At 41.1% G+C, this 12,797-nt stretch overlaps 1 long non-coding RNA gene across 1 annotated transcript in view; it reads left to right on the top strand.

Annotated features, from left to right (window-relative positions):
* LOC149473636 (uncharacterized) overlaps window positions 1-5,502 on the top strand; it is a 34,266-nt gene extending 28,764 nt beyond the window's left edge. The window contains exons 2-3 of the long non-coding RNA XR_016312565.1: window positions 882-991; window positions 4,373-5,502. This is a non-coding gene — a long non-coding RNA (uncharacterized LOC149473636). The remainder of the gene's footprint in view (window positions 1-881; window positions 992-4,372) is intronic.
* Window positions 5,503-12,797: the final 7,295 nt, after the last annotated feature.

The raw sequence follows: 12,797 nt of genomic DNA, 5'->3' as shown, positions 1-12,797 counted from the left end.
CAGCTTAAGATATAACAAAAATCCACCCACTTCATGATTTTCTCCCATCATGCAACCTCTTTCAGCACCAAATACAGGTCCATTTCAGGGTGTGTCACAAGCAGAACGATATGTGCCATTTGATCATTTCAGAAATATTTAAAAAAAAAAAATAATGGTCCTTTCACTGTCTATTCATCGTTCCATTCATTGCATGAGTCCGGAAAGTCCTTTTGCTATCTTCTTTTGAGATTATTATAATGCTGGTCAGACCATGAAGCTGCTGAGATATGCCTGCGTATTGCTAGCATAAATCTTCAGCTGCTCGCCTTTGACTTTCCTAATTAGAGAAGCAGATCTTTTTGTAAAGACTGTAGTTATCATATACAGCAATAAGAAGGACAACAGAGCAAAATGCTTTCACATAATTGGTGCACACTGACAGGCATATACTATAGTTAATAATGAAACTCTGGGTGAAATATATTTCATTATGTTTAGAAGATGCTATAGAACACACATCACGCTTTTCATCAAACACAGTACATCACCGCTAAGCCTGTTATTAGTCAAATCGGTTGTAACAAACATGCAGAGCTGGGTATGGAAAGAGAACATCGATGTACGTCAACTGTTATGCAAACAGAACACTCACTGGGTTCTGGCAACAGTGTAGCTCCTCATTAAAATAGATAAAGAGTTATTCTTTGTGGTGGTACATTCCTTATACACAAATAAAACTGCTTTATAGAGAATTTTAAAGCTGAACTCCAAGCATGCAACTGAATATACAGTTGAAATACTTAGTGAAGTTGTTTTACCAACCATTGAATCTGCATTTTGTACAATCAGTCCTGTGGTTTACACCACAACCAAATGACTGACCTTACTTTTCTTTCTAGTTAGGAACGAACGATTGGCCACATATCTGTCCACAGCCTGTGGTTATTCGGTGAAGAGCAGCAGAAGACTGAAGAATTGCCTTCTGACTACATGTTCCTCATCGACACGTGTATGCAGCACACCTTGTGAACGCACAACAGCACAATCCAACACAAGCCTAGAGCGGAAAATGTTATTTATTTTTTTGTCCTTTACAAATGCCCATAGAATTTTTTAGAGGGAAAATAGTGAGTGTGCAGTAGAAAGCAGGATAATGAGGTGTCTACAAGGCAGGGTTTGTAGAAATTGATGCGTTTTCTAAGCCACATGCAAGCACACTAGGGACGAAATGACCAGCAGCACAAGGATTAGAAGAATAATCGTAAGATAGCCCCTATATAGAGACAAATTGTGGTATACAGTAACTTGAAACAGAAAACAAGGTATCTCTAAATTGCCACTATTAAGTAATTATATAAACCTGTTTTTGTCCCCCCAATATTTATATCAGTCCTTTGCCTGGCCAGTGGACTTGGACTTGGACTTGGCGTGGACTTAGGGAAAAAAAAACCCACATATGGGGAAAAAGAGGTTACTTATAATGACTATAAAGGTGACTGGGTAGTATACAAATATCTTTATTAACTTTTATATTCATATAACAGAATATCCAATTAGTTAAAATATGATATAAAGTGCTACCAGCATTGAGGAAACATTTACTGGCATGGAACATGTGCTCAAAAAACACCAAACAGCAGACAAACAGACAGGACAGACAGAAAACGTTTAAAAAAAAAACGTCTGGACGCCCACATCTTGCCATTCATAGAGTATTACTGAATTTAGGAGACTCGTGACTGACTGGGAGAGATCCAGGAGAAGAGGCCACCGCTCACATTCCCGTTCAGGCAGTAAAATATTATTAAGTGACACAGACAAGGAAATAGTGACTAAGACAGTGACTTTTTTTGGTCAAGAGGGTCAGGAAATACAGAAAAACCAACAGCTACCAAGTAGACACAACGGAAAGGAAAGGACAGAACCAAATATCAAAAGCCAGTGGACAACCAGGCATGGGCAAGAAGCCAGAAGAATTAAACATAGTAGGACTTGATCCCTTAGGAAATAAAGATAAAAACATTATCAACTTATCAGATTTCCAGCTAGCCCCAAGACATATTAAACTATTACAACCGGGGATGTCCTTCTCCCCAGTTGCAAACATGGATGAGCTCACAGTATATAAATATGTGGCTCTCATATAAAAAAGGTGCAGCGCTTATATATTAAAACATGCAAGATATCAAAATGCAAGAGTATATCCCTGCAAAACGCAGGCAGGGTATAGTTATTATACTGCCCCTTATAGTCTCAATTAACACATAAATATATAGTTCACAATCTTCCAGTGGGTAGGGTGAGGTGAAGGATCAAATGGATCTCTATTGACACACGGTGATAGCCAAAAAGGTGATGTATGGTGATATCCAAAACTGGTAAAAGATTGTGCACTCACCAGATGCACAACCAATATGCGCATGTAAGAGATAACCCCTCTCAAGGTATGGTTCCAGGACTCATCAAAGGCAAGATCTGGTCAATCTCTACGATGTGGACCCTCAGCTGTCATGCATGGCTCTGTCCCCTATAGCTCTTTACTCTGCAGGTAGTTGGAAGCTCACCAGAGAGCCCCAGAAGAAACAAGGAGCCCAGAATAGCGTGATACCGCTTAAACATGCGTGCGTTTATTTCATCCAGCAAAAGGGTATAATAAAATAATACTGACCAGACAATAAAATTAGCCGCCGGGACCCCAGTGGTGCCGGCGGTGGTAAACGTCACTGTGCCGCAGTTCCCCTCTGACGCGTTTCGTGCAACCGTACTTACTCATAGGGGGTATGCTCTGGGCGCAGGACGTTTAATAATGCATTTGTCTGGTCAGTATTATTTTATTATACCCTTTTGCTGGATGAAATAAACGCACGCATGTTTAAGCGGTATCACGCTATTCTGGCCTCCTTGTTTCTTTCTGGGGCTCTCTGGTGAGCTTCCAACTACCTGCAGAGTAAAGAGCTATAGGGGACAGAGCCATGCATGACAGCTGAGGGTCCACATCGTAGAGATTGACCAGATCTTGCCTTTGATGAGTCCTGGAACCATACCTTGAGAGGGGTTATCTCTTACATGCGCATATTGGTTGTGCATCTGGTGAGTGCACAATCTTTTACCAGTTTTGGATATCACCATACATCACCTTTTTGGCTATCACCGTGTGTCAATAGAGATCCATTTGATCCTTCACCTCACCCTACCCACTGGGAGATTGTGAACTATATATTTATGTGTTAATTGAGACTATAAGGGGCAGTATAATAACTATACCCTGCCTGCGTTTTGCAGGGATATACTCTTGCATTTTGATATCTTGCATGTTTTAATATATAAGCGCTGCACCTTTTTTATATGTGAGTCTTTGGAGGTTGTTTTTTGGTACCTTTTGTGTTCAGCAGCTTCGTTACCTTTAGCGCTCACTTATACCTATTTTTACAAATATGTGGCTCTACTCTTAGGGAAAGTCTTCTTGAGATCACTTTATGATTGCAAAGACACGGTAAGAACAGATGATACCACAATCTTAGATGAAAATAGGGAAGCTTTAAACATATTCACATCCCTGTTGGATAAGAATGAAGATGATGAACAAACTGATATTCCCACAAAGAGAAGTGCAGATTTAAAAGATCTACAAAATTGCCTTCATTGAGTAAAAATAAAAGGCTTGACCTCTTTCTTAAAATGGTACAAACAGACTTGAAAAGCATTGATTGGACATGGAAGAGCTTCGATAACCTCTCACTAGTTAAACGTCAAGCCCTGAAAAAATTAAAGGATGCCAAACAAATAGTCATAAAGATAGGTGATAAAGGAGGCAACATAGTTTTGATGAGTGAAACCTCCTATGAAAAAGAGGTCAAACGTCAACTGGGGTACATAACAACGTATAAATTATTGGATCATAACCCATTCCCAGATCTGGTTCGCGAACTCAGTGAGAAACTTAAGTGGGCAAAAGAGGAAGGCTTACTAAGTAGCTGAGAGTAAGAGTAACTTCTTATAAAGGAGTTCAGTGTACCTACCTTTTACATAATACCATAGGTATTTGCAAGATCTACCCAGACCTATGGTCTCCTTGGTAAAAGGACCTCTGGAAAGGATTTTGTCACCTTTTTACACAATGCAGAGGATTAACCTCTGCATTGGCGCAAATGGCGCAGCAGATGGAAACATTATAGAAAGGACTTACATTTGAGAGTAGAAGCAGTGCATGGCCAGGAATCGTGTCCCATACTGACACTATAATCCACTCAGTTTTCTAAAATTTGCTCAGTTTTCAACGCATATAGAGTTGTAGGAGTGAGTTTTTTTACGTGGTAAACTCTAGCCTAGCAAAAACCTAACTCCACCCCTAATCCTAATCCTAACTATTAATGTTTTCCTTGATTTCCAGTGCTGAGAAAAGCTTTGAAGATGAGGAGGAGGCAGAGATGGAGGTGTGTGTTCAACAACCAACTGCCATAGCTGTCAGGTCTGCGGATGCGACTCCAGAGGTGTCTAGTCTAGCCATCACCTCACAAGAACCTATTGGGCAACCGGAGGAGTGGTCTGGCTTATCCAGCAGAAGGCTAATAAATTGAGCCAGAGCTTATCCTCCCAGGAGATAGGTAAAACATCCAAATGGCAGTAATGACGCTCTCATGAGTGCTATAAACAAATTGGAAAAAAAAGTAGCATTGAAGACACTGATGAATAACCCCTGGCTATTACAATGATTCTGTTCTTTAACACCTTTGAGGCCACTTGACACATATGTTTGCCAGCAAAATGGGGGGTTTTAATACCTACATGTGGCACATATGTGACATTGGGCAGCAATTGTTTATGAGATTAGCTTAGGTGTGAAATGCTCATTAACATTTCTTTTATTTCTTCTCTTCTTTCTCCTCCTTTTCCATCTCTCTCTAGTTTAACTAGGTCCCCGGGTAATATCTCCCTAATCCTCTATACTTCTTTTCTTCAGCTTTCATATCGTTCTCACCACCACACACCGACAACATTCTCAATAAACTCAGTCACCTCGACTATTCCACCTGCTACTAAGTCCCACCCCCTACACTCTTTGTCCTCTTGCTCTCCCCCTCCCTTACCACTCCTACCTAATTTCAGCTCTCAAGTTCTTCTCTTATTACCCTCTTTTGTTTTGTTATGTTATCGGTGGATAGCGAATGACATCTGTTACATCTATGTCCTTTAACTGTTACTACGGACAAACCACATCATTATCTTACTCTCCGAACACACACTCTCTACTGGCTATCATTTCCCCTTTCTCTACACATACGCTATTTGCCCACCACTTTTCTATGCTACTTTCTTCATTATTCACCTAAGCAAACTTCATACCTTGGTGCTATATAAATGCCTTCTAGCAATTGTTCTCATTATAATACGTATATTATTTGCCACACCACTACCTTTCTGACCAGATATGATATGATGTGGCAACTGTGTCATAACTATCTCACCGTATTGATCTGTAATACCCTGTTAAAACCCAATAAATATTCTTTAAAAAAAAAACATTTCTTTTGTTTCCAAGGGTGCGAAAGGTGTCTGGTGGAGTGAGTCATTAAGGCCACCTGGCAGGGGGTCTTCATGAGAAATTTGAGGTGTGAATGGTCATTAACATAGCTTTTGTTTCCAAGGATGGGAGAGGTCTGAGGTGTGAATTGGTCATTACAATGTGTGACAAGCTTGGTAGGAACATCCTGTGTTGAGTTTTTTTGTCCATTTGAGTACCTTGAAAATGCTTTGCATGCATTTTTCATGATGAAAAAAGGCTCTGGACAGCATCGGGAATTGGAGTAAAAAAAAAATGTTCAAACACAAACGCTTATAAACGCGATTTATTGCGAATTATTTGCAAAAAAATCTTAAATACAGTTAAAAAAAAAAGAGAGAGAATGATTCAACTGTTGGTAACGTAACCGTTGATATCCCAATCAACATTCAATCTCCATGGACCATGTGTTTTTCAAATGGTAAATGCATTGAGTTTCCTGTCTTTTGTCGTTACTCCCACACCAATGGGGAGGAAACTTATCAATACACACTAGCCTCAATTAGGATGGATCCTTGTTGTGGTCGAAAAAAAATGTCTGGACAAATTATGTCATGTAAATTTCTTTCTGATATTTGCTATGTGTCCCCCTCATCCTAACCCCCAGTGCCCGCGTGGTCTGCCCAACATACTGTAGACCACACAAACACTGGAGCAAGTAGACAACACATTTCATAGAACGGGTCCCTTATCTGATTTGTTTTGTGAATGGCCTTGGACTTAAATGACCTAACATGCTGTGATGTGCAATTCCTATAAACATTACATTTTCTATAAAAGGAAAACCCCTTTAAGATTACCAAACATGGCAACCCAAGAAGGCCTATCAAACCACAGTGGCAGCAATTCTGTCTCCCAGGGTCTGTGCTCTATAGTCCTGACCTAACCCTACCTCTACCTCTAGCCCCAACCCTAACATAGCCCTAGCCCTGACCTAATCCTACTAATAACTCTAAAGTAACCTAATCTAACCCTAAGCTAACCCTAACCCTACTGATAACCATAGCCCTAAGTTAACCTTAGCCCTAACCATTACCCTAATCCTAGCTCTAACCTAACCCTATCCCTAATCCTAAATCAAATGCTAACCAAGGTTTAACCTAACCCTAGTCATAGCCCTAATCCCAAGTCTAGACCTGTCCTAACCCTAACCCAACCTAACCTAATTCTAGGCCTAACCTAACCTTAATTATAGTAATAACCCGAGCCCAGCCTAGGGCAGTGAGGAGACATTGTATTGCCTTCTCACCACCTGCTTTAACTCCCTGGGGCCCGCAGAAGCAACCTCATTCACTTGAATGGGTCATGATTGGCAAGGTTACAGGGGGTAAAATTCCTTCCACAGTTGCAAAGCAAACATTGCAGCCACGGCAGGCGTACACTCCCAGCCGCTGCCTCTGCAGCTTTAATGTGGTAGTCATTGAAGAGTGGTAAAACAGCAGCTCATATGCAAGGTTATACTGCTCCGCAACCTCATCCAGTGTAACTAGAGTCAGTATTCCTGATCTGCCTGTTTAGTGACCACGTTTCTGCTTGTTGCCTGGACTGACCCATCTGCACGTCCTACTGACTATGTTCCTGTGAGACACCCGTCCCAGCCATTCCCTGTGGACAACTGTATTCCTGGAACCACATAAAACTCTTTAGTTATTCCTTTTCTTTAGCCTCCTGTACTTCCTGGCCAGTGAACATGGCATTCCTGGGGGCAGCTGTAGGCTAGGCTTGCTTGGATAATAGGAATTTGGGCTGCTATAGTTTTTTTTAATTCTCTTTATTTATTTGCAGTAGAGAATATTGTACAAATACAATACAAACAAATGACTGTAATGTCACCAGAAGGTGACAGGCAGCTTAAAGAAACATTAACAAAAAGAAAACAAGAAAAAATGCCTGTGAACATCACATTAGGAACCCGCAGAATAAGCGGTCAAGGATACAGAAAAACCTCACTACAATACAATCACAGAAATATGTTATAGAAGCAACCCACTGCTCATCACTTATACAAAGCGGCATTCAGTAACAGAGCAAGTTTACAGCCAAGTACTATACAGGGACAAATAAATCTGGGAAACCTGTCTAGGGACCTCAAAAGAGTGTAACTCAATCTGAGATGGTGAGGGTAGAAGCTACCCACTCACCCCAAACCTTATCAAATTTGAGCAGTGCACCCCTATTCAAGTATGTGGCTTTATAGAATGGTAACATTTTGTTTATTAGGGATTTCCAGGCCTCCACTGTTGGAGCATTGTTTTTTTTCTAAGACAGAATGATACGTTTTCTGTCATGATAAAATAGCAAAGTGAGCAGCGTGCGTATAGCTTTAGTGGGGGATAAATCGTCTACCAGACTTAAGAGACAATGTCCCACTGATGGGTGTAAGAGTATAGTAATCACTGCCTGGAGGTACCGAAGGACCTCAGACCAAAACCCCTGTATAGCCAGACAGTCTCGGAAGATGTGCATGAAGTCAGCCCCATCTGCAGAACAGAGAAGTGAAGTAGACTGTGGGGGGCGACCCGCATCCTTACCAAGGAGAGAACCATAGATTTATGCCTATTCACCCTTAAGCCAGAAAAGGAGGCTTTATGATCAAGTATGGATAAAGCAGACGCAAGGAGGTCACTGGGTCATCAAGGAACAACACCACATCATTGGCATAAAGGGCACCTGCACACTGAGGAGGAGGTACGCAAGGCCAAGGCAATGGGCTCCATCATCAAGACAAAGAGTCTGGGGGCAACCTTGCCTTGTGCCACGACCATCCGGGAAGAGCTCAGATAATAGCCTACCACCTGTTTTCATAGTGGCCTCCGGGTGATCACAAAGCAAACCTATCCAATTAGGAAACATGTCACCAAAACCCATACGTGCCAGAACAGCCTGTATATACACAGAGGCAACAGAATCAAATGCTTTTTCTAGGTCTAAAAAAAACAGCATCCGGTTGCTTTTGCAGTGTGTTTTGGATCACTGTCCATCTGTACTGTGAAGCGCATTCCAATCAACTTTGGTGCATTTGGCTGAATCTGGGCTGACAGTATATCTTTAAACACTGCAGAAATCATCTGGCTGCTTCTGTCTTCTGTCACATCATCAATAAACACCAATGAGCCAGTGCCACTGGAAGCCATGCATGCCCATGCCATGATACTGCCTCCAGCATGTTTTACAGATGATGTTGTGTGCTTTGGATCATGAGCCGTTCCAAGCCTTCTCCACACTTTTTTCTTCCTGTCATTCTGGTACAGATTAATCTTAGTTTCATACGTCCAAAGAATGCTTTTCCAGAACTGGCCTGGCTTTTTTAGATGTTTTTTGGCAAAGTCTAATCTGGATTTTCTATTGTTCGGGTTTAGGAATGGTTTTCACCTTGTGGTGAACCCTCTGTATTTGCTCTGGTGAAGACTTCTCTTGATTGTAGACTTTGACAATGATACGCCCACCACCTGGAGAGTGTTCATCACTTGTTGCTGAGCTCACCAGTGCGTTCTTCTTTCCTCGGAATGTACCAAACTGTTGATTTGCCAACTCCTAATGTTGCTGGTATCTCTCTGATGGATTTGTTTTGTTTTTGACGCCTTACAATGTCCTGTTTCACTTGCATGGACAGCTAATTTGAACTCATGATGTAGGTTCACAGCAATAGATTCCAAATGCAAATACCACACTTAAAATCAATTCCAGACCTTTTAACTGCCTAATTGATGAAGAAATAACAAAGGCGTATCCCACACCTGGCCTTGCAGCAGCTTTTTCAATTGTCCAATTACTTTTGGTCCCTTGAAAAAGGGGGGATGGCTATTCTTAAGAGCTGTAATTCCTAAACTCTTCCTCCAATTTGGATGAACGTATACCCTCAAATTAAACCCGAGAGTGTGCACTTTCAGCCCATATCCATCATATAACTATAGCTTGAATATGTTTTGGTAAATACCTTAAAAAAATAAAATTGTGCCTGTGTCCAAATATATATGGACCTAACTGTGGTCTGGTCAGATGAGACCAAAATTGAACTCATTGGATGCCATAATACACACAATGTTTGGAGGTCAAATGGCACTGCACATCACCCAAAAAACACCATACCAACAGTGAAGTTTGGAGGTGGGAATATCATGGTGTGGGGCTTTGTTCAGCATACGGTACTGGCAAACTTCATGTTGTTGAAGGAAGGATGAATGGAAAATTGTACCAAGACATTATTGATAAAAATGTGCTGCCATCTACCAGGATGATGAAGATGAAATGAGGGTGGACATTTCAGCAAGACAATGATCCCAAACACAAAGCCAAGGAAAGTCTCAACTGATTTCAAATAAAGAAAATAAAACTGCTAGAATGGCCCAGCCAATCACCTGACTTGAATCCTATAGAAAAGCTATGGAAAGAACTAAAGAGCAGAGTCCATAGAAGAGGCCCACAGAACCTTCAAGATTTGAAGACTGTGTGGAAGAATCTGCCAAAATCACATCTGAATAATGCATGTTTCTTCATACAGGAGGGTCTTGAAGCTGTCATTGCCAACAAAGGATTTTGTACAAAGTATTAAATAAATTTCAGTTAATGTGTTCAATACTATTTCTCTGTGTCATCCCATTTTTTACACATAACTTAATTTCTGAACTTATTTGTTCATGTGGTGAAATTTTCATGACAATAGCACCTTTTGAAACATATTTACTGAGAAAAATGGTGTTCAATACTTATTTTACCCGATATATATATATATATATATATACACCATAGTTTGAAGTCTTTGTAGACCCTCAGTGTTGCATGACTGAGTAATTGTCACTCAACGTGTGCCAATGCTGAAAACGTAAAAATGTCCTGGACTGGAAGGGGTTGAAAGTGTCCGGTATTGATGTAGTTAAATAAGTGCCAGTAGAAACTCCATTATCATGGAGCTCTTCAGAGTGCTCCATTCCCACAACTTTGCTGATCTTATTTCTTTGCTTTATGGAGGCTTTGTTACAGGTAGTGTTTTTATGTTGTTTTTGTGCCAGTTAGTATTGTTATGCTATTTTTTCACTCTCGTGGCACCATTTTTCATTCCTGCTCAATTTTTGAGAAATTACAAGTGTACTATTTTTTCACATTCATGACACATTTTTCCATGTCCTTGTTCACTTCATGCCAATTTTGGTGGAAAATTACAAGTGCTTTTGTATTTAGAAGAGTCAAATACAGACCAAGTTTGTCAGCACATGGTGTGACTGTTCATTAGTATATCAAAACCTTGCTATGTGTAACTGTGAGTAATTTTATACTATCCTAAACATAACCTATACATGCTAAAGCCTAACCCTAGCCCTGGCCATAATCCTAATTCTAAATGTGACTCAACCCTTACTTTAATCTTAACCCTAACCCAACCCTAGCTCTAACCCTAACCCTAAACTAACCCTAATCTTACCCTAACTCATATCTAACCTAACCTCAACTCTAGCTCTAACCCTAACTCAAACCCCAGCCCTAACCTAATCCTAACACTAACACTAAGTTATCCTAACTACTAATGTTGACTTTGATTTCCAGCAGAGAGTGCACTTTGAAGAGGAGGAGAAGGAAGAAGACCAAAAGGGAGAGGTGTGTGCTCAACAACTGACTGTCATAACTGTAGAGTCTGTGGACTCTTGAGGTGTCTAATCCTACCATCATCTCACAAGATCCCATAGTGGAAACTGGAGAAGCAGTCTAGCTCATCCAGCACCAGGCCACAAAATCAAGTCAGAGCTTGTCCTCCAAGGAGACAGGCAAATCTAGCAAACAGTGATGATGCTCTCATAATAGCCATAATCAAATTATCAGAAAAAAGGAGCACTGAAGGCACTGATGAAAATCACCTGGCTATGGCAAGAGTCCCACTTATTAAACCAGTCCTAGTAGAAAGGAGATCAACCATGACCACCACCACCACCAGAGGTGGCCTACCAATCAAATGGCCAGCTGTAAAATCATGTCTACCGTCCCTAATCTCTTCCATAACCTAACTCTAACGCTTAGCCCTAAACTAACCCTATCCCTAACCTAACTCTTGCCCTAACTCTAGCCCTAACGTATCCCTAACAAACTCTAATCCTAATTCTAACCCTTGTCCAAACCTAGCCTAATGTTTACTTCAATTTCCAACACTGAGTTGCCGCTTTGAAGATGAGCAGAAGGAAGAGGAGGCAGAGAGGGAAGTATGTTTTCAACAATCAACTGCCATAGCTGCCAGGCCTGTGGATGCAACTTCTGAGGTGTCTAGTGCAACCATCACCTCACAAGTACCCATTGTGCAACCAGAGGAGCAGTCTGGCTTATGCAGCAGAAGGCCAAGAAATTAAACCAGAGATTGTCCTCCTAGGAGATAGGCAAAACAGGCAAATGGCAGTGATGATGCTCTCAAGAGTGCCATAAACAAATTATCAGAAAAAAAGAAGCATTGAAGACACTGATAAATATCACCTGGCTATGACAATGGTCCCACTTAATAAACAAGTGCCAGTAGAAATTAGATCAAGCATTATCAAGGGGGCCCTTCGGTGTGCTCTATTCTCATATTCCTAACCCCGAACTTAGTACTCCACATGCTCCAACACCACCACAAGTGACTCCACAGACATGCAACCAATCATATGGTCAGCTGCAGTATCAAGTCCACCATCCCTAACCTCCACCAAATGTTCAAAATCAGTTGCATAAGCCCTACTCATGCCATGGCCAGGATTTATATGCTATGAGCTATAGGCTTCAAAGCCAAAACCACGGGATTCCAATGCCTCTACAGCAACATAAACCCCAGGGGCAGGAGGAGAGGCGAATGTACTCCAGTATGTTACTATTATTTTTGCACTTTAATGGCACCATTTCCCTTGCCCTTTTTCAATTAGTGTCTATTGTTATGTAAGGGGGGGGGGGGGGATTTACAAGTGGTTTTGTCTTCTAAAGAGCCACGTTTTTCTGCACATGGTGTGAGTGTGGTTCCTAAGTATATCAAAACCTTGCATTGTGTACCTGTGATTAATTATATAAGAAATGAAATGTCAAAGGTGGCACAAGTATGGGATTGTGAAAAGAGCTATATGGATAGGGTACTAAACAAGTCAAGCCACCAGATGGGTCATATATATGGTAGAAGATAGGTCTCACAAATCTCTGCTGTTGCTCTCCGGCCCTGCCTGCTGGCCCCTTCATGATTCTGACTCGATTGAGCACCTGCATAATGCATAAAGTGTGTTTTCAATGCTTCATCACAGGCTACATCTCC

Source organism: Staurois parvus, unplaced genomic scaffold, assembly GCF_062004578.1.
Source record: "Staurois parvus isolate SC_StPar_1 unplaced genomic scaffold, SC_StPar_1.0 ptg000013l, whole genome shotgun sequence".
Taxonomy (NCBI): Eukaryota; Metazoa; Chordata; class Amphibia; order Anura; family Ranidae; genus Staurois; species Staurois parvus.
Note: the sequence above shows the minus strand (reverse complement) of the source record. Positions and strands in the feature narration are given on the sequence as shown.